Source organism: Corvus hawaiiensis, chromosome 8 (assembly GCF_020740725.1).
Source record: "Corvus hawaiiensis isolate bCorHaw1 chromosome 8, bCorHaw1.pri.cur, whole genome shotgun sequence".
NCBI classification, from domain to species: domain Eukaryota; kingdom Metazoa; phylum Chordata; class Aves; order Passeriformes; family Corvidae; genus Corvus; species Corvus hawaiiensis.
Genome location: NC_063220.1, coordinates 21,274,072 through 21,293,259, shown reverse-complemented (window position 1 = coordinate 21,293,259; position 19,188 = coordinate 21,274,072). Strand labels below are relative to the sequence as shown.

Sequence of the window (19,188 nt, the reverse complement as noted above, 5' to 3'; positions counted from 1 at the left end):
AATGTGGTTTTGGGTTATAAAAATTAAAGAGAAGTTCCTTCTTGAACAACTGTGTGAGAGTTAACTAGCCAGTTGTACAGGCCCAAACTTCTTGTTTCTAGACAGGTATAAATGAACTGAAGAAAGTGGAGGGACAAATGACAAAGGAGTACAGACCAAGGGACCCACAGGCACACATGCCTGCTTGGGCTATATGATAAGCAGAAGTGTAGCTGAGATGTGATAAGAGTCTACAAATATTTGAAAGGCATGTACTTGGAAGATAGAAACTAATTAAATGAGTAAGGGGCATAACTAGAAACAAGGGAATGAGATTATAAAATATATTAAAGTATGGAATAGTCTGCCCAACGGAAAGGTTGGAAGAACAAATACAAAAAAACAAATATGTAATACAGAAGACTGGTAGAAAGATTCAGGAAATAATCTAACATCAAAGAGTCAGTTTTCTAATGAGAATAGATTGAATAATTTGGAAATCTCTTTTACCCATTTAATTTATGTTTGCTTTTGAGGTATTAGGGCAAGTTGGCAGCCTTTCTTAGCTCTTTAATATTGCCTCCCTAATGCTTCCTGCTGATTCAAATCTACCTTATTGCATACCAATCTTATATGCTACCTTTCTTTAGGAAAAAATTGTTTAAAAAAGGAACAGTTGGGCAAACAGTATGAAAAGGTGTAAGGGAAGAAGAAAGGTGAGTAAGTTTCAGGAATGAATTTTCAAGAATGGTGTCTTGCTACGTTCTGCTTCAAAGCTGTAGCTGCAGATGAATGGGAGCAAACTAATACTGGATATAGAGGTCTCGTTGCACTGGTTTGTTTCTGTTTGCATCTAGGTGGGTGAAGGTTAAGGGAGCTCTCAGACTGTGGGTTACCGTTTGTGTTATGTGTGGCCAGCCTGCACATGATGGGATGGCATGGACAGGACATTCTTTAATGTGGAGGAAGGCACCAGAGAATTTTTCCTTAATGAAATAAAATGCATCTTAAAATCCCATTCACAAAGTCAGTTTGGCTGCATCTGAATGGATGGGGAGCAGCCCTTAGCTGCTGTTTGGCTGTGGTGATAGGGTAAATAGTAAAATGTGTTCAGGTTCACTGCTCCCCTCAGCAGCCTCTTGTCTGGGTAGGTGCCAGCTGCCTGCTGGGCTCTGGTGTGGTGGAGGTGGACAGTGAGGAGTCATCATATGAGCTGCTGCCCAAGACCCTGACTTACATGAGAAAGGACTTGCCTATGCTTGGCATTTGCTGGGTGATTCCTGTAGAGTGGAAGGCAGTCCTGGAATTAATTTGAGGAGATGATGTAAAGAATTTGGAAAGTGTACCAGTCTGGGGATTTCCCTTTGCAAAGCAAAAAACCCAGAATCTTTGTTTTCAAACAGAACTACAAGAAAGCAATTTATGTTGTTCCATTTAATTTCTGTATGTGGTCTCTACATATCCCCAAGATCAGCTCAGTTGGTCAGAGCATGGTGCTAATAACACCAAGGCTGTGGGTTTGATCCCTGTATGGGCCATTCACTTACGAGCTGGACTCAACTATCCTTGTGAGTCTCTTCCAAGTCAGAATATTCTGTGATTCTGCTGTTATGCAGTCTGCACAAGAATTTCAGTTGCTGTCTGAGCTGTGGTATTGAGGACTTCCTACGGGGACATGTTTTAACTTTCTCATTACGAAGAAATGTATTTGTGTGAAATTTAAAGCCAAGTTCTCTGTCAGTTACAGTAATGGAAATTAGAACTCTCTTGCCTGGTGGACTGTCAACTCTTAAAACAAACCAAGGTTTCTTAGCATATTCTTTGCCTCCTGCTTTTCCTTTTATATACGGGGACTGGTTTCAGTGATTGAGAAATCCTGCCTTTGCTTTCACTTGACATGTTTTAGGGAGACACAATAGTGTGTGCACTGTGTTACTGAATATTTTCTGTTTAGAACAAAGTGGTTGGTCACACAGCCCTTGTGCAATGCTCTTCATACATGTATAAAATAAAGTACTCTTTGATCTTTCTTTCCTGTGTATCTCTAATCTAGACCCGTTCTGCTTTTTTTTTTTTTCTCCAGCTGGAGGGTGTACTTGTGAGCCAGGCATTGTTGACTTCGCTCTGTGTGTTGGCTTGTGAACAAAGGCACTGCTGAAAAGGTGAGTGCTTAACTTCCATCCTCTTTGATGCAGGTTTATGTTCAGAGGAACTGATAAATTCAGACTTGCCAACTGATAAATTCAGACTTGCCAAACCTGTCACCTTAAACTGTATCTAGGTTTGCAGTGGAGAAAGTCTAATCTACCAGCTCATAAAATTGTGAGCGTCAGCCATCAAAGCACTGTGAGACTCTGGTTTAGTGTAAATTGTGTGGTATTCTGCAGCATTGGAGGCCGCAGAAGCTGAAAGGTAGGCATGTTTCATCTCTTGAACAGATCTGAATTTAGACCTAGAGAAATCTCTGAGACCCTGAAAATAAACAGTGATAAAAATACAATACCCACCCTGTATTCTACATGGAAAGGGATGGCTGAGAGGCATGCATGACTACCTGTTTTCTACACAGTTGTGTGAATTTTTCATCAAATTTTACGTTTGCCACATCAACTAGCTTCTGAAGGTAGCTGAGGTACCTGAGCATTAACTGAACAGGCTTTTATCAGATTGACAAGACTATTTATAAGATGGGGAATAAGTTTAATGGCATTGCTCTGCTGTGAGTACTTACCAGGAGTTTTTCGAAACCTTCCCCTGCAGTCAGTGAAATACTGAGTGTGCCAGGCATGCAAAAGTGCAGTGACTAAGGGGAGTGTCAAACTTAGTTTATAGGAAATAAACAAAACTTTGTTTATAGGAAGTTATTAGTACTCTAAAGAAGGGTAGGTGAAAGTAAATGTGATATTGTAATGCCTATATTAATCTGTTTTCCATAAGACTGTATTAACCATCAACTTGCTAAATTTCAGGGTGTATCTTTGAAACCATGAAAGGCAAGGCAAGATTCTTCTCCTCTTTTTGTGTATAGATAAATTTGTCTGATAAAGCAAGATCTTGCTCTGTGATTCTCTTGCTCTGTGATTGTAATGAGAAAAACCTATCTGACTAAGGACTCTTGCAGTCTCCTAACTGAAGGACACTAAAATCAGTAGTCTACTGCTTACAGCTCCAGAAGTAGTTCTGTGTGTCAGAAATGTGTCCCTGGATGACATTTGATGCAGCAGTATGCATCGAATTTAAGATTACAGTTAGGTTTGGCATGTTTCCTCTATTGGGAAGTGGTGAGGAGCAATCATGAGGAATACAATATGAAGAAAGATTTGCAATCAAGGAATAATTTTAATTTAAGAGGTGGCAGGTAGATGTAAGGATCTGTCCCGTTATGAAGTTGCAATTTTATTAAATAATCATAAAGAATAATTCTCTGTACCTGTGGGGTTGTAGAGAGTAATCGTTTCTAATAAGGTCGAGTTCAGCAATTACCCTGGTACTCTTGAGGCTAAGCATTTTTGGTCTTTCTACCATTAGTGGCTAAGTCATGTGAGACTTAGTGGTACAACTGAGCTGAGTTGGAAATGGCATTTTGGGTTTTTTCTTCTAAAGCTTGCTTTTGTAGACAAGGCCCTAAAAGCAAGCAAATCTTATGTGTTGAAAACTGTAAGGGTGGGTACGGACCATCCATGTGGTGTTGTGCTTGTCCTTTAGAAAACATGGATTCCTTAAAAAGAAGCAGCCCTCCCCCCATCCCAAGCAAACTCCCTTAACTTTATTTCCCAATGTGATGCTTTTATAAAATACATAGTTTAAGGAATCTGCATCAAGTTGCTTCTTTCCTCTTGTCATTTCTCTCACCCTTCTAAATGAGTTACCGTGTGCCCTGTGCCATATCCATGTAATTGGCTGAACTGTAGATGTTTAGTGACTTTGTGCAGCTACAAAAGCAATATATAATGCACAAGTCTGATTTTTTTAATCAGACAGCCTGATGAGACCAGAGATAGAAGAATCACTGGATTTAGTGATGTAGTTTTAGGTATCGAAAGAAGCTGATTGCTCATCTCTCCTGTTTGGTAGTAACTGTTTCTTTGTGCTGTGATTTGTGATGCAGGAAGGCTTAAATATCTTTCTTGATACCCATACATTCTGTAGAGGGATCTTTGGAGTCCTTAATTGGCATACTGCATTTTTGCTTCCTTTTCCATACCAAGAGAACTGATGATTTGGAACTGATTGTAAGTACATAGGTTTACTGCAGGAAAACTTTCTAAGACCCCTTTTGAGATCCTCACTCACACCAGAAATTCAGGGACAGGAAAAAGTTTGGGTCCTCTATGTTGGAAAGACCAGATTTGAACAAGGAGTTCTGTTCTGCTGAGAGCTCTGGGCATATAGGGCTGTGTTAGCAGCAGCTGCCTGAAGCAGGCCCTTCCTTCTGAGGCATCTTTTTCAGCCAGACATCTCCCTCTCCAGTAAGCAGTAGTATCCTTGTGATTCCTTGCAGATGCGCTGGCTGTTGTGGACTAGAGTGTATGAGGGTGGATATTGCACTAAATTTGGTGTCTCTCCCAAGTTGGCAGGATTGTTCCAGCTGTCGGTGACTCACAGTAGCCGAGTTGCTGTCTCAGAGTTCAAGTTAATGGAATTTGCAGTTCAGTTTCCCTTGATTTGTTTGGCAGAGATGAAATTTCCCATGAACTAGCAAGAGGAGGAGGGAGATTCCACAAAGTAGTAGCTTTGAATGTGTGTTGGGTCTGAAAAATTTCTGAGAGGTGCTGTCCTTACTTCCTCAGCTCTTCCTTGGGAATAACTCTTTGCCAACAGTCATGCTTTCAGGTGTTTCCTTTTGTTTTGTCTAGCTTCTTCCACTGTGCTTATTGCTGACAGTCTCCAGTTTCCAGAACTGCATTAAATATGTGATAAATGTATGCCACATGATTGTCATCTTACTCTTTCCCTGAATGGATGGCAAACTTCATTTTGATTTAGAGGTTTTGTTTTCTCAGCAGGGTAACTACTATGTTTATGCCAAAGAAAAAGGGCACAAATGTCATCAATGCAATTCATTCATAGAATTATTTTATTTACTGAGCAATAAGTTACATTTTTATCCTGTCTTTTTTGCCACTTGACATTTTTACCAAACAGGTTGTCTTATGGTAATATGAAGGGATTTTTGAAATAACTGGGGTGTACCATGTACAGTGGGGACCTGGTTTTATGTGTTGATTTTGACAGTGGTTCTAGTAGTGTGTGATTCCTCTAGAGAGCCTGCTGGACTCCAAGAGAGCTGTGTTTGGATGTAGGCAGTATTAAGTGCTGGCTCCTGATCAGCACTGGTTCCTCCAGAATCAGTAGGAACTTTTGAATTTTGTTTATTTTCTTTGAAGACAACTGTTAGGTGACTGAGAATCAGTGTCAGTTTCCAAAATAAATAGGTTTTCTGAAGCTTATTTGCCTTCTTGTTGCTCTATTACAGAGTATCAGAATGTTGGAAGCAAGTTCAGTCTCAACACTTGTGGCTCCATTATACTGCATGTGAACCTTGGGCATGTCTGTGAAGAGTATTTTCTAGTTCAGGGTGGTGTTAGAAAATGCATGGAAGTCCAAGAAAATAGCAAATGTTTGCTATTCAGTGTTGTGACTTTTCTATTTTCATTAATCTATTAAAAAGAAGCTCTAAGAAGCCAGGGTAAGATGATGATATTCAGTTCACCAATCAATAAGCAAAGAAGGGAAGAGGTAATAGATAAAATTTTATTTTCTGGTTATACTAAGCAAGAACAGCCCAAGAAGATTAAATGTGTATGTGTTTCAGACTTCAGGTGCATTTTTCCATTAAACAGGATTGCCTTCTCCTCTCCAGTTCTACATTAGCTTCCTCTGTGTACCATTTTATAAACAAGACCTATAATCCTGTCTTTTTCAGTGGTATCACAGATAGTGAAACTCCTCTGTACGAAGCACATGTTTGCCACATTGAGTTTATAGGGCATGCAGTGAGGTTAAGGACCCTTTCAGGGTACTTTTCTCCATTAATACAAAGTACTTGTTTTACTGTCTGGTAAAATCAGTTTTTTATTTTTGTTACATTCACCATCACGAGGAAATATTGAAATAGTTTTCCTGCCCCTGACTTTATCTCAGGGCATGTGGAGGGCAAGGGTTTCACATGCTGACTGCTGAAAACTTGTTTATGTGAATGTATTAAGAAAAGGTAAAATCAACTTTTTACAGCTAGAAAGTCAGTATGTAGTAAGCTCAATTACCTTAAATCGTGGTGTAGACTTCTTATTCAGAAAAAAGTTTACCTGAGTTTGCTGTGTCTTTGGCTTTCTTTCTAAATGCCTGAAGAGTAAAAGCTCCTTCTGTGAATGTCAAGGGATTTTGTAATGATCTCCCCTACTGATCTCAGTGACATATTCAGTTCTGCAGAAGTCATATAGTACATGCAAAAATTCTTTATCCCTTGGTTTTTTTCACCTTGGTGTTGTTGCACTGACTTTGGTGGTTGTTCAGAGTCCTAAGAGCAGTCTTCGCTAGAGGACACATTGTAATTAGTATCAGGCTGATTGGAGTAACCTATTTATGGTCTTAGAAATGTACTAGAAATTGTGCTTAGAAATGTACAGTAGGTGATAATACTGAAAATATTGTGTAGATACTGTTCATTACCTGGACTTCAATGTGCAGTGTTTTGTGGTCACTTTAAAGGCCAGGAAAGGATACAGGAGAAGAAAGGGCAGAGAGCTACATACACAAATGAGAAGTACCACAGTACCAGATAAGTATGATTCTAACTTTAAAAAAATATTGAATACTTCAGGTAATTTAAAGCCTAACAGGCATGCATGACTGATGGAAAAGAGGAATAAAAAGAGCCAGATAGAAAACAGATATAAACTCACACACTACAATGTGAGAGTCGATTTCTAAAAACTGTTTGTTTCTATGAATATTTGAATTTAGCTTTTATTGAAACGTTTCAAAAAGGTGGAATGGCTTATTTCAAATTGTCCAATATTTGGCCAACATAAACTCCAGCTCTGAATTGTCCTCTTTACTATCATACAGTTTCCTGATTTTGTGAACTAATATCATTAACTACAGGGAAATAGCGCATCAAAATTCACTGTTTCTAGAAGAAGTTTTTTGTAGAAGGGGGGCTCCCACAAAAGACTTAATAAATTCATCTTACTTTGTCCTCTGCTCTACCTTTTCACTCAGTTCTATAATTTGTAACTTTTGTTTTTCCTTGCCCTCTTGATAGTTCAGAATTCCAAATCATTCTCTCCTTGCAGTTGCTGTCTGAATTCATTCGATCTGACTTCTTCAGTCTAATACAGGAAAGCTCAGACAAAGCATGTAATCTCATGTCTTGGAAGTTAGAAATCAAAAACATGTGTTTCAAGTGAGGAAGGGACTATCTCCATCTCGGAGTACCTGAACTGCTGCCCTAGGTGGCTGGTCCTGTGTCAAAAAGTGAAAAATCTGATAAATTTCCAACTGTCCTCAAGATAGCCAGTCAAAACCAGAGCTTTTAAGACAAGAATACTCTAGACTATTTCTTTTACTGAGCCACTTAAGGGACTCTGAATGTAAGGGAATTTGCTCTATGTGCATGTAGCATCAAAGGCAGTAAGCAGTCTCAGGGTCAGCTGTGCAGCACTGACTAGTTGGCAAATTGTCTTCCCAACCTGGAATGGCACCTGGGGCTTACTGTTTGCCATGTAGTTTTTAAGAAAAGTATGCATTTATTCTTTTGGATCCATAATGTTTTAAAAGTGGTTTACAGCTGCATGTCTGTTCCTCTCTTCTCCTAGTTCTCTATGACTCTAACTTGTGTTTGAATTGTTTTCTTGCTCTTTTTTCTTGAGCTGAAATGTTTTATCTTGTCATAAGAAGAGGTCCCTCTTGCTTTTGTTGTCTGTATTGTAACCTCAGTAGCTGAATTTGACGTACAGTAGTTGCTTACTTTCCAAGACAGTAGAGGTGAGGAAAAGCAGCAGCATGAAGTGGGTAGGTGCATCAGTGTAACATATGAGAGAATAGTGTGATGATAAAAGGCAATGAGCTTCTAAATAAGCACAGGGAGAATGTGTGTGTGTTAGAGAGGGAGGTGTCTCAAAAACCTGTGTTTGTTCTCTTGAGGCTCCCGAGTGCTATAATTGAGTCAACGTGTCAAAGTGAAGTTATGTGCTGAGCTTTGGGAGCAGGGAAAACTGCATCTTCTGCACATACGGGGTTTGGATGAACCCTATCTTACAGCGATAATAAGCACTCTGCTTTTGCACTGCTGAGGCTACAACTCAACAGAATAGCTGTCCAACCAAGTTGTATAACTGATGTCTCTCTAAGAATTGCTTTAAATCTTTGGTTGGGAAGCTATGAGTAATTGGCTTTGCCTTTGTTTCTGATGCGGCTGTGAACAAAGATAATTGAACAGAGGGGAAGATGACTGAATGCACTATTGAGATACAGGCAAAACAAACTGAAGGGGTCTTCCTTAATTTATTTCTGAGTCTCAGAGAAACAAGTACCTGTACATCTTGCCATATTTCTTATGTTGGTGTAATGTTTTGGGGATATACTGACTTTTCTTTACTGTTGGATTTTTGTGTTTTAAATGGATGGAAAAGGGTTGATTACAACCCTTTGTCCTAGCGGTTTGTTGCAGCCTTTGGCTGTGTGACTTCATGCATGATGCTGCACTGGCAGCTCTCTCCTTGGCCATAGCTCACTGCAGCATTGCCCTAGGAATTCATATGAAATTGAAAGTCCTTTAAAGTCAATGTTTCCTTGCTAATATGTGAATTTTGTCTTGATTGGGTTTTATGTAGAATATCTACTTTTGGTGCTTTTGTATTTTATAAATCATGCTTACTGACATATCTGATGTTCCGATTGTTTCCATAGTGACAGCAATGGCAGAAACCTGAAAAAGGAAGGTGACAGCATTGTATTTTTAAGATGAACTGTTTTACAGAGGAATGGTTTGAGGGGGTGGGAATACAGCTGATTTTTTCAAGCAGTAACAGAATATATTTTTTCAAGCAGTAGTACTTACTTGGAGGTCAAAGAAGAAAGATTTGGTTTGATATTTTGGCATTTATTTGTGTGGGGAGGCAGTGAGCACAAGGTTAATCTTAGATAATATGAGGTGTTTTCAGCAACATCTCCTTTCTTGCTGCTCCAAAAGATGATAAAATCTTGAAATGCAGAAAACTGAAATGTGCAGATTATCTTCACAGGAAAGGTAGAAGTCAACATGCCTGTGAGAAAATGTGTAACATACTTCTGCTTCATAATTTCTCCCAAATTCATAAACAAAGTGCAGGAAGCTTTTAGCATTAAAATTCAGACACAAAGCCGTTAGTGAGAGCTTCAGCCTTCTTTTCTCCTTTGGTAAAATCAGTCAGTTGTCTTATTTTCTGGGAACAAGGCTTTATTACCTTTCATTACATATCATATTGTTTGCATTTGAAAGTAATATACCTTGAGAGAATATAGGCATTGGTTTAGAGTCCATGCTGCAACAGAGAGGGGTTTTTTTTAAAGTGTTTTGTAGGAGACACAAGCTTCCCTAATGTTCCCTTTTGTAGTTGGTGTTGATGCTTCTTCCTGTCGTGCAGTCACTTGAAGCAGTTGCCTGAGATGTGATGTATGCCCACTGTTCTTATATCAGCACAGGCAAGTGAGAGGAGATAATGTGGGAGATGCTTGTAAATTATGTCAAATATTTTCATTCAGAGACGTAACTTTTTTCTGTGAAGCATTGGTTAGCATTCTGGTTTAGTCACCATACCCGGAGGTATTTAAAAGATGTGTAGATATGGCACTTAGGGACTGCAAAGTCTACCACTTGGTTTGATTTAGGTGCACCTGACAGTGCCAGGTTAATGGTTGGGCTGCATCTTAAAGGTCTTTTCCAACCAAACAATTCTGTGATTTACAGCGTGCTTTTCCTGCCCACCCTGTCACAGTGCCTGGGATCTGTGGTCAGATTTGGGACCTTGTGCCCAGGTAGTTCTAGAAAGAGCCTAGAAAGAATAAGTCAGGCTGTGTTGCCCATCTCCAGGTGGCAGACACATCCTCCAGCCCTGGGGAAATCAAGCAGGCTGACAGTAAGACACAGGTGCTACACTCCAATTTAACACATTGTTAAATTCATATCTCTTATGCCTTCCAGCCAAAATATGGTATCATACTTTAAACTGAATATGTGTTACATCTTATTACACTGGGGGAGAAGAAGCCAGCAGCTGGGAGTTTGTGTTGCTTTTTAAGTTGCACAAGTTACTTGGTTATCTGTGCCTTGAGGCCTCTTTGGTCACAGCTGCATTAGTACCTCAGCTGGTTCTTCTATCATTGTGGTGTCTTGGGAGTGGAGTGAATAAAAATATGTAATTTATGATTCTTTATATTTATCTGAAGTGTTCTGGTCAGCTTGTTGAAAACTGTTTGATTCTGGTTTTCCATTCACCTGAAGAAAGGGGAAGTTTCCCAGTTTTTTACCAGCTGGGATCACTGTGTAAAACAGGGAAGTGATTAATAAATCATGGGAGAAGTTAGTTGTAGCAGAAAGGCTAAAGAAAATTGTCTCATCTGTTCTAATTAATGTCATCTTATTTGCAGAATGATACAAGTTTAAATCAGTTTCTTCTTAAGAGACAGGTTCATTTATAGATACTTAAATTGTTGAAATGCTGGCTTAGTGGAAAAAAAGATTGGTTAGTTGGTGTTATCTCCACTCCTTCACTGCTCCCCTCCCAAAAAAATCCCCAACCCATTGTTTTTGTATTATTTACACTGATGGAGTTTTAAGGCATTGCATAGTGTTTTGCCTTAAGTAGTGTCCTGTGTCCCAAGGATACATTGGACATCACATGTATTTCAGTAGCATTATGAAATGTGGACAGAAACAGACATTTAGACATGCCTCTGCCATGTGAAACGTATTTGATTTCTTCATCTGTAAAACTTACAGGTTTAAATTCACAGCTTCTTCCAATCCCCTTGGAATGAAGGGGTAGTGTTTTTTTTTTTTGCACTCCTGGTGATAGTAGTTAGTGCTGATTCATTGCTGTTGACCCCTCTGCTGCTTGTTGAAAGATAACTTTATTTGCAGAGGTATCATGGTGTGCTTAATTTGGCTTGCTGAATCTTTGTAGCTCTTTTAATCTTACATGAAATAGGCAAAATCTTAAAGGAAATTGGGAATGAAAAGAAAAAAAACCCCAAACCAAAACTAGCTATTCATATGTAAATGTACCTATTAAAGCCATAGACCATGTAGATTTAGCTAGTATTATATTAATTTCTTGAAGTAGAACTTTCCCTTAAATCTTGGGAAAACATCTGCAAGGAAGAAAGCATCTCTTCTTATACGTCTTTTGCTCCTGGTTTCAATTACAGCCAGCTGTCTGATTTATACTCGGTGAAAAAGCTAATTGTGCCCTTGCAAACTCTTTTAGTTTAGAGGAAAACGTATCTATTTGCATGAAAATGTTTGCATGTGGAATACTGAAAACCTTTCCTGCAGATACAAAATTGTAGAGTTCAAAATGTATACACCTTTAATGCTCTTCTAAAAGCTGTTCCCTCCTTGGCTGATAGCTTTTACCTTGCCATGTGTCATTAACGTTTACTGCTATTTTAAGTTCTTGGATAACAGATTGAGGTGACTATGTGCTGTTTTAGATGGCATTAGCCAAACAAATTGTTAGGACTCTTGCAGTCGTTTGCTCTTTGTCTCTCAGGTAACATGAAACTCCTGTGATGCAAAGGATTTTGCATTTATTCTTTTTGTTTCTAAAGTAGTGGAGAGTTCCTATTTTATGAAAACTTTTTAAAACACTAATTAAAAAAAATTTACCCTCAAGTAGGTTAAAATTTCAATCTTCACCTCTATGGTGAATAATGCTGTTTCTTTTGAAGGGCTTTTTATTAAAGTCTTATCTTTGATTAATTTTGTGGCACACTTGAAAATAGGAAACTATTGGGTTAGTATAATTTTGCTTACTAGAGAAATACGTTTTGAAAAAATTGCGAGCATGAAGTCCCCCTCTCCTGTTTTGGGGTGGTGTGTCTGCAGTGGGAAATGACTGGTAATTCAGTGGATGGTGTATTCTTTTACTGATGACACACACATTGTGTCATCAGGCCAGCTCTGTGTACTCTGTCCATATTCATTCCTACCTTGAAATCACTTGTATTGAGAATAGCTCAGAGATACTTCAGCCATGGTTGTCAATTTAAATCAAGATGCTTTGGCTTTCCAAAGTGCTGTCCTCAGAATTTTTTGAGGTCTGGATGATTTCTGTGTGCTATCCAATTATGTTTTTTAGCCTTTTTTATTTCCAGAAATCTTTTTAATGTATGGTTTGAAAAATTCATGTGTAGTATTTTTTTTACTGTTTTGTCCTCTGAATCTTTGAGTATCTGTCTTTTTTGCTTGTTTTTTCTCACTGCTGCATTTCAACCAGGTAAAATATGAGTTTTATTCCAATATGCTCATAAGTGTAAATTTGTACTTTTTTTGCCATAGTTATTAGGAATTGTCTTTTGTTAAGATGGGGTGAAATTGGCAATGTTGCACCAAAAAATAAATGTTCCTTTCCCACAGCAGATGAACTTTTGACATTCAAGGGAGCTTCAAAGCTGTTAAGCTAACAACAACATAAATTATTTCTGTGATGGTGAGTGCTTTCTGACCTGAAATCAAAATGGGTGTTTATTCATTAGATGGTTAATGTGTTGTTTAATCCCAGAAATAAAATTTCTTCTTCAAAAAAAACCAAAATATCAAACCCAAAAAAGCAAACAAAAAACCCCAAACAACCAACCAAACAGAACTAAAACACTGTACTTGAGTCTTTTGCCCTGTCAACTTGATAAATGCCCTTTTTCCTTTTCTGGTGTCATTATTCTGGGACTGAAAAGTACTGTCTTATATGAAATAGAAGGGCATTGAGGACCAGAAATTCTCTTGGTGAAGAGTGACTTGTGGCTGCCCTGCCAGTCCCTGCTAGGAATGTTTGCTGTTGTGTCAATTTATGGCACAGTATCAGTCTCTGTGAGTATGTGTGGATCTGAGTGACTGAGCTTCCCTCAGGGTTAGGAGTGGGAACAGGAAAGAATTTGGTCTCCACCATTTTCTCATGTCAGGCAGTCTGGGGCTGGAGTGTCTCTCTGATGTATTAAACCACCTTTAAAGCCATAATCTCTGGGGCATTGTAAATTCTGGCTTAGTCTTGGCTGTGTTGGTCAGTGGATGAATACTTAAAATGTGACACATTTGCTAGGGTTTAATGCTTTTTTTTTTTTTTTTTTTTTTTTTTTTTGTAGAACAGGATTGCTTGTTTCCCTGTTTTAATGTGGTATTTCAGGGAATAGCTGTAGAAAGCATTCTGCTGCTAAGTCATAGCACCTGGTGTACTGGGGTGCCTTGGGAAGAGCATTGCCAGTAGGTCGAAGGACATGATTCTGCCCCGCTACCCAGCCCTAGTGAGGCCACATCTGGAGTGCTGTGCTCACTTCTGGGCTCCTCAGTACCAGAAGAGATATGGAGCTCCTGGAGCAGGCCCAGCAGAGGGTGACATAGAGGATAAGGGGACTGGAGCATCTCTCTTATGAAGAAGGCAGCTGTACCTTGTTCAGCCTTCAGAAGAGACCACTGAGAGGGGACCTCATCAATGTCTGGAAGTATCTGAAGGGAGGGTGTTGAAAGGATGGGTCCAGGCTCTTCTCAGTAGTGTCAGGCAATAGACGTGAGAGGCAACAGGCAGAAACTGATGCACAGGAAGTTCCACTTGAGCATGAAGAAGAATTTCTTTACTGTGCAGGTTATTGTGCACTGGAACAGGTTGCCCAGAGAGGCTGTGGAGTCTCCCTCACTGGAGATATTTCAGAACCATCTGGATGCAGTCCTGTGCAATGTGCTCTGGAATGACCCTGCCTGTGCAGCTGAGTTGGACCAGATGACCCACTGTGGTCCCTTCCCAACCTTACCCATTCTGTGATTCTGTGTTACAGTAAGGTCACTTCACATGTTAATTTTCTTGATAGGCATGGCAAAGTTTTCAGAGCAGGCATCTACTTGAAAAAGGTGAACTTAGTTCTAGGCTCACAGCAGTGGCAGCAGCAGATCTATTTGTTACCTGAGCGGGTGCAGTTCAGGATGCTGTGATGTGTCTGCTGCTGCCAGTGCTGTCCCAGTGAAGTTCACCACTGGTTCACTTCTCTGTAAAATTACTGTCAGTTGAGATGGTAGTTTTTGTAATGCAAGAGCTGTGTGGAGACCACCAAACTTGATCAGAACTCAAGTCAGCTTCATTCTCAGCTAGCCTGAAGCTATTGATGTACTTCAGCTTTTATTATTGCCTGGCAGGCATACATGGTGGGCAGTCCTTTGAATCTTGGCTGTACTGTACTGTTTATTCTTCTGTTTTGGAAGGTGGATAAGGCCTTGATTCTGTGTGGGCATGCTTCACCCTTCCCTTCAGTACCTCTCAGTAGGGTGCCTTTTGAGATACTAGTTTTAGCCAATTCATAGTAGATTTGTTTCCAAGGTGTGTGTCTCTGTGTATGCCATTGTTGAGACACATCAACATTTCCCTTCTGGTGGCTGAAAGAGAACACACAGTGGGCACTGTGGTTGGTATGACTCTATGCTCTTGGACTAGTTTTTGTCACGTTTCTGAATATTGGTAGCATTGTCGGTGTCTTCTTTCTTGCCTAAAGCATGCTGCTAGAACAGATTTCGGAAAGCTCTTCGTTTCTGTGAGTATAGTTTTTGAATCATAGGAAGACAAGTGGATAATGTTAATAGATGGCAACTCTTTGAAGTACATTAGAATCAACTTCAGAGAAAAAAAAAATCCCTTCCCTGAGCTGCAGATAAACAACAATGCTTTCAAGCCTTCAAGAGGATCAAGGTGAAACTCAGTGAACAGCAAGCGCAGAGAAGATGATTCTGCTTGGTGGCGATTGGCAAAAATACATTCTTTCCTTTATGTGCTCCTGTAACAAAGCAAAATAACAAAGTACTCTGAGATTGTTCAATGAAAGGAATATAAAAAGCTTTTTATGATAAATGCCCTGATCTTAATAGATGTGGGTAGAATGAATATATTTTAAATGGGATGGAAATATCTCCTTGGAATTCTGAAATACCTTCAAAACTAGCTGAAAAGAACTGAATTCATCCGATCATGTGGGTGCATTTAACAGCATTTATTTGCTTATGTAGAGTTGTAGGAGGCTGACATCTTCCATCTGAGGTGTGTGTCACTCCCACTTTAGTTGGCTTTAGCTGGGAGAGAGAGAGAATGGAGCAGTCTCATTTCTCATTTTCTTGTTAAAGTCTTCAGGAAAAAGGGAAAATAGTTCTAAGCCATGGACCTGAACTACGTTTCAAAAGGTAAATATGCCCCCCTTTGCCTAAAGAAAAGACTGTCTCAAGAAGATAAGTTGGAGAACAAGTAGCAAGTGACTGTAGGATTGTTCCTGCTGAGGTCCCCTTTTGGTTTTTCCAAGAGTCAGTCTTGGAAGACAGAGGAGAAAATGAAACAAATTTTTTCAGAGGAGGAAGGTGATTTTTGAAAGCAAGAATGTATTCACATGGCTTTGAAATTATTGGTGTGGATAAAGGCTGAAATTCAGTGGGCAGGGTTGTGTATTAACATGTCTTATGGGTTGCAACGTCATTGATGGTAAAGACGTAAGAAATTGAAAGCTGCCTATCCAAAATTAAAATGAGTACAATGAAGAAAAATTCATAGTTTTTTAAAAACTATGATCTTAAACATATTTGTTGATACGTAAGGACTACTGGGAGAACTCAAAACAACTCTGCAGGTCACCTTTAACAAAAAGCTCATTGTATAGATAATAATATAGGTTATAAAAAACGTACCACACCACCAGCATGTCCCATATACAATACAAAAGTGAGAACAAACTCCAAATTGAGAGGTTGTGGGTTTGCATGGGGGAGGGAGATTGAAATGTGTTCTTCAGGAAAGAATCAGTGTAAAGAACTGAGAAAAAATAAGATGGCAGCAGTCAGGATTTACAGAGCTTTTCAGTGCTTTGTTGGGTTATCTTGCGTAAGTGCTTTAGCCAGAGACTCTTTTCAGTAGCTGCATGGGGCCAGCTTGGAACACAAACGTGCATGAATCTAAATGTAATTTCCCTGTTGTGCACATTCTGGCTGTGACAGCTCAAGTTATGAATGTAAAATAGCAGGAAAAAAAGTTCAGAAGATGACCAGGCCTGAAATGTTAATAAGAATTGACTTACCATGAGATCCCTTGAGACTGGCAAAGGTGCTGCCCGAATTTTAAGTTTGTCTGCTTCCATGCTTCATTTTGGTGTGCCTTGGAAAAGAATAAATAAATGCCTTGTTTTTATCTGTGCATCTGAGTGGTTTGGCATAACAGAAGTAACAAGCATTTTCTTCCATGTAAGATGCAAAGCAGACAAAGAGCGATGTTAATCCTCCACTCCGGTTTGTGGTCAGCGCTGGCGCACAGACTGAATCGGCATCAGTGGCTTTGATCTGTAGACAAGAAGTACTGTACAGGGAATGATCGTATCTTTTCCCTTTCAGACAGTGCTGTTTTCTGGGGGGCAATAATCTGCAGTTTTCCCAAATTTCCAGTGTTCAGAAGGCATTTGTCTTTCCTCTGGGTAGGACTGGTGCAGAATAAGGGATTTCCTTCCCCCACATCAATACATTGCTCACAGAAAGGACACCTCATCATGGCATGGGACAGCTTGTCTCAGACTGTGCAGGCAAGGAAAGGGCTTTTCTCTCTTCTGCATGCAACTTGCACAGCAAAGAGAAGTTGCAAAGTTTGCAACTTTTCCTGCGTCTTCAACGTCAGATTTTCCCGGGTCTGTACTCTCTCTCTCTTTTTTTTCTCCAGCCTCCTTCCATCTCTTGTTACCATGGAGAATGAAATGCCTATTCCATTCAAGTTGTCGGCTGAATAGGTTTTGAGGTTGATGGATGGTGAGAATCTCTTACCCCTCCTTCTCCAAACACCGCCCCTGCCTGGTTCTTGACATTTCACTTGCCAGAGACTGGCAATCAGTGAGTGGGAGCTGAAAAGAAGGCTGGCAGTGTCCTGCTGAGATGCTCTTTCAGTTTGTGGATGAAATCAGCAGCCGTGAGAAGGTCTTAAGGACTTCGGTGCAGAGCCTTGTCCTCAGGCTGACTGAGGCATGAATGCTCACTTGAGTGCATGTTCTTGCTTCCCCAGAACACCCAGGGAAAAAAGGATTCATATGTGAAATTTGTTGCTGCTTATGACTGTTTCAAGGGGTGATGTAACCTCTGCAATGTAAAGGGAAAGGTAAGGAATGAATGAACACAATAAATGCTCTGGCATAATCTGTTCCTCTCATATATACCTCTTTATCCAAGTCCACATCACACCAGAAGTGTGTGAAAGCATTTCTTTGCTGCAGTCTGACTTGCGTGGTTTCCTGACTGCGATGCTGAAGTTAGCAGGAGACTCTGTGTTTAGTGGGATTCCAGCAGTCCCTGTATGCACTGACTGCCTACATGTGGCGTCGGTAGTGCATTGTCAAAACAGATTTCTGAATAAGGTACCTTTTAATAACAAATACATGGAATTGTGCATATTGGCAGGCCCAGGGTTGAAATACGATTTTGTTGATGTGCATGAAATGGAGCTGCAAAGCAGAAAAATTTAAATGATAGCTCTGTAAAATTATACAGAAAATATTTCTTTGTTGTTATTTATTACTTTTCATGCAAGATAACTGTAGTTTTTAGAGGATATCAGGAAAATCTTCAGCCTATACTGAAAGGCTTAAGCCTGTCCTTTTTAAAGGAGGGGTTGTTTTGACTGATGATCACATAATGGTGGTTTGTGAGAAGTGAATACTTGGCATTGTTTAATAGATGTGTGGATTTTGCATCTGGAAGTAAAAGATGATGTTATGACATTAAAATTAAGTTCTGGCACTGTTTCCAAGTAGAAGCATTCCACAAACATATCATTGTTGAGAGAAGAGAAAATATTTTTGTGAGTTCTCTGCTAAAACACACTGTGTCAGGACTGTACCAGCATAGGAATTAATAGTGGTGCGATACCTTAGTGGATGGCATTTCAATGTTTTTGAGATCATATATGAAAATTTGTCCTGGGTGATTTTGAACAATTGTGCTTGATAAGTGACTGTGAACTTTCTTTCAATACATCTTTTCAGCACCTTGCACTGATAAATACTTCCACACCTTCTGTGTATTCCTGAACTTGCTAACCAATACATCTTTCCACAATACCACCAACAGCTTTTGCATCTGTCTTAGCTCCTCAAGAGTTCACTTTACATTTGATGCTTTATGTCCTGTTTGTTGTTGGATTGTTGTCTCCCTGCTGGAATTTTCCTACTGTGCAAATGCTTTTCCTGTTGTGCAAGCCACTTACAAAATGCTAGCATGTTAGCTGTTTGGCCACTGGTGTGTTAGAAGGGAATTTTTAATTCCTGCATTAGAAAGGCGTGTGTATGTCAGTACATACAAAATAAATATATGAATATACCATCCAATTCCTTAAGTAGTTTATTGTAGAGATTGTAGTAGTATTTTTGTTCCCAGAGCCTGGGATTTCCTAGAGGGATGTGCACACAGAGGATTTGATTGCCTGTGACTTTCAGTCATGTAAGGTAATACATGATAATATGCAGGGCTTTGATTTCCTGGTTTGAACCTGGTTGGCTGGGGTACTGCAGAAAAAAATAGATTTTCAAAAATACACCACTAGAGCAGCTTCTTTCTACTATAAATACATCACACATGTCAGGTGGAGTTGAGAGAAAGTGTTACAGAGAGGAAAAAAGGGGGGGAGTCCATTGGGACAGAGAATGATATTGTAGTTTGGGATTAGCTTCCTGATAGGAACTCAGCTTTGTGTAAGGGATGGGGAAAGAGTGAGCATCTATTTTAACATGGTGATTTTGAGTGAGCAGCATCAGCATCAAAGTTACATGGGTTTTTCCATTTATTGTGTTAACCTGCTGGAGTTTTTTGATTCAGTATTATCTTCTTTATGAAAAAAATATACTCCTAGCATCTCACAGGTTTGCTTGAGATAAAATCCCGAATCTTTCTCTCACATTCTGTGAGGATTGTTATGCTAATAATTTTAGAGATTGTCAAAAATTTTTCTGAGTATT

The 19,188-nt window shown here is 39.5% G+C and overlaps 1 protein-coding gene across 3 annotated transcripts in view; it reads left to right on the top strand.

Annotated features, from left to right (window-relative positions):
- Positions 1-19,188, top strand: part of NDST2 (N-deacetylase and N-sulfotransferase 2) — a 136,459-nt gene that overhangs the window by 25,957 nt on the left and 91,314 nt on the right. For 2 of the 3 annotated variants that reach the window (XM_048311752.1, XM_048311749.1), the window contains exon 2: positions 2,063-2,141. The gene's annotated coding sequence lies outside the window, so the exon portion shown is untranslated. Of the gene's footprint in view, positions 1-2,062; positions 2,142-17,079; positions 17,337-19,188 lie in introns of those variants that run through there. The other variant, XM_048311751.1, reaches the window with a different exon arrangement.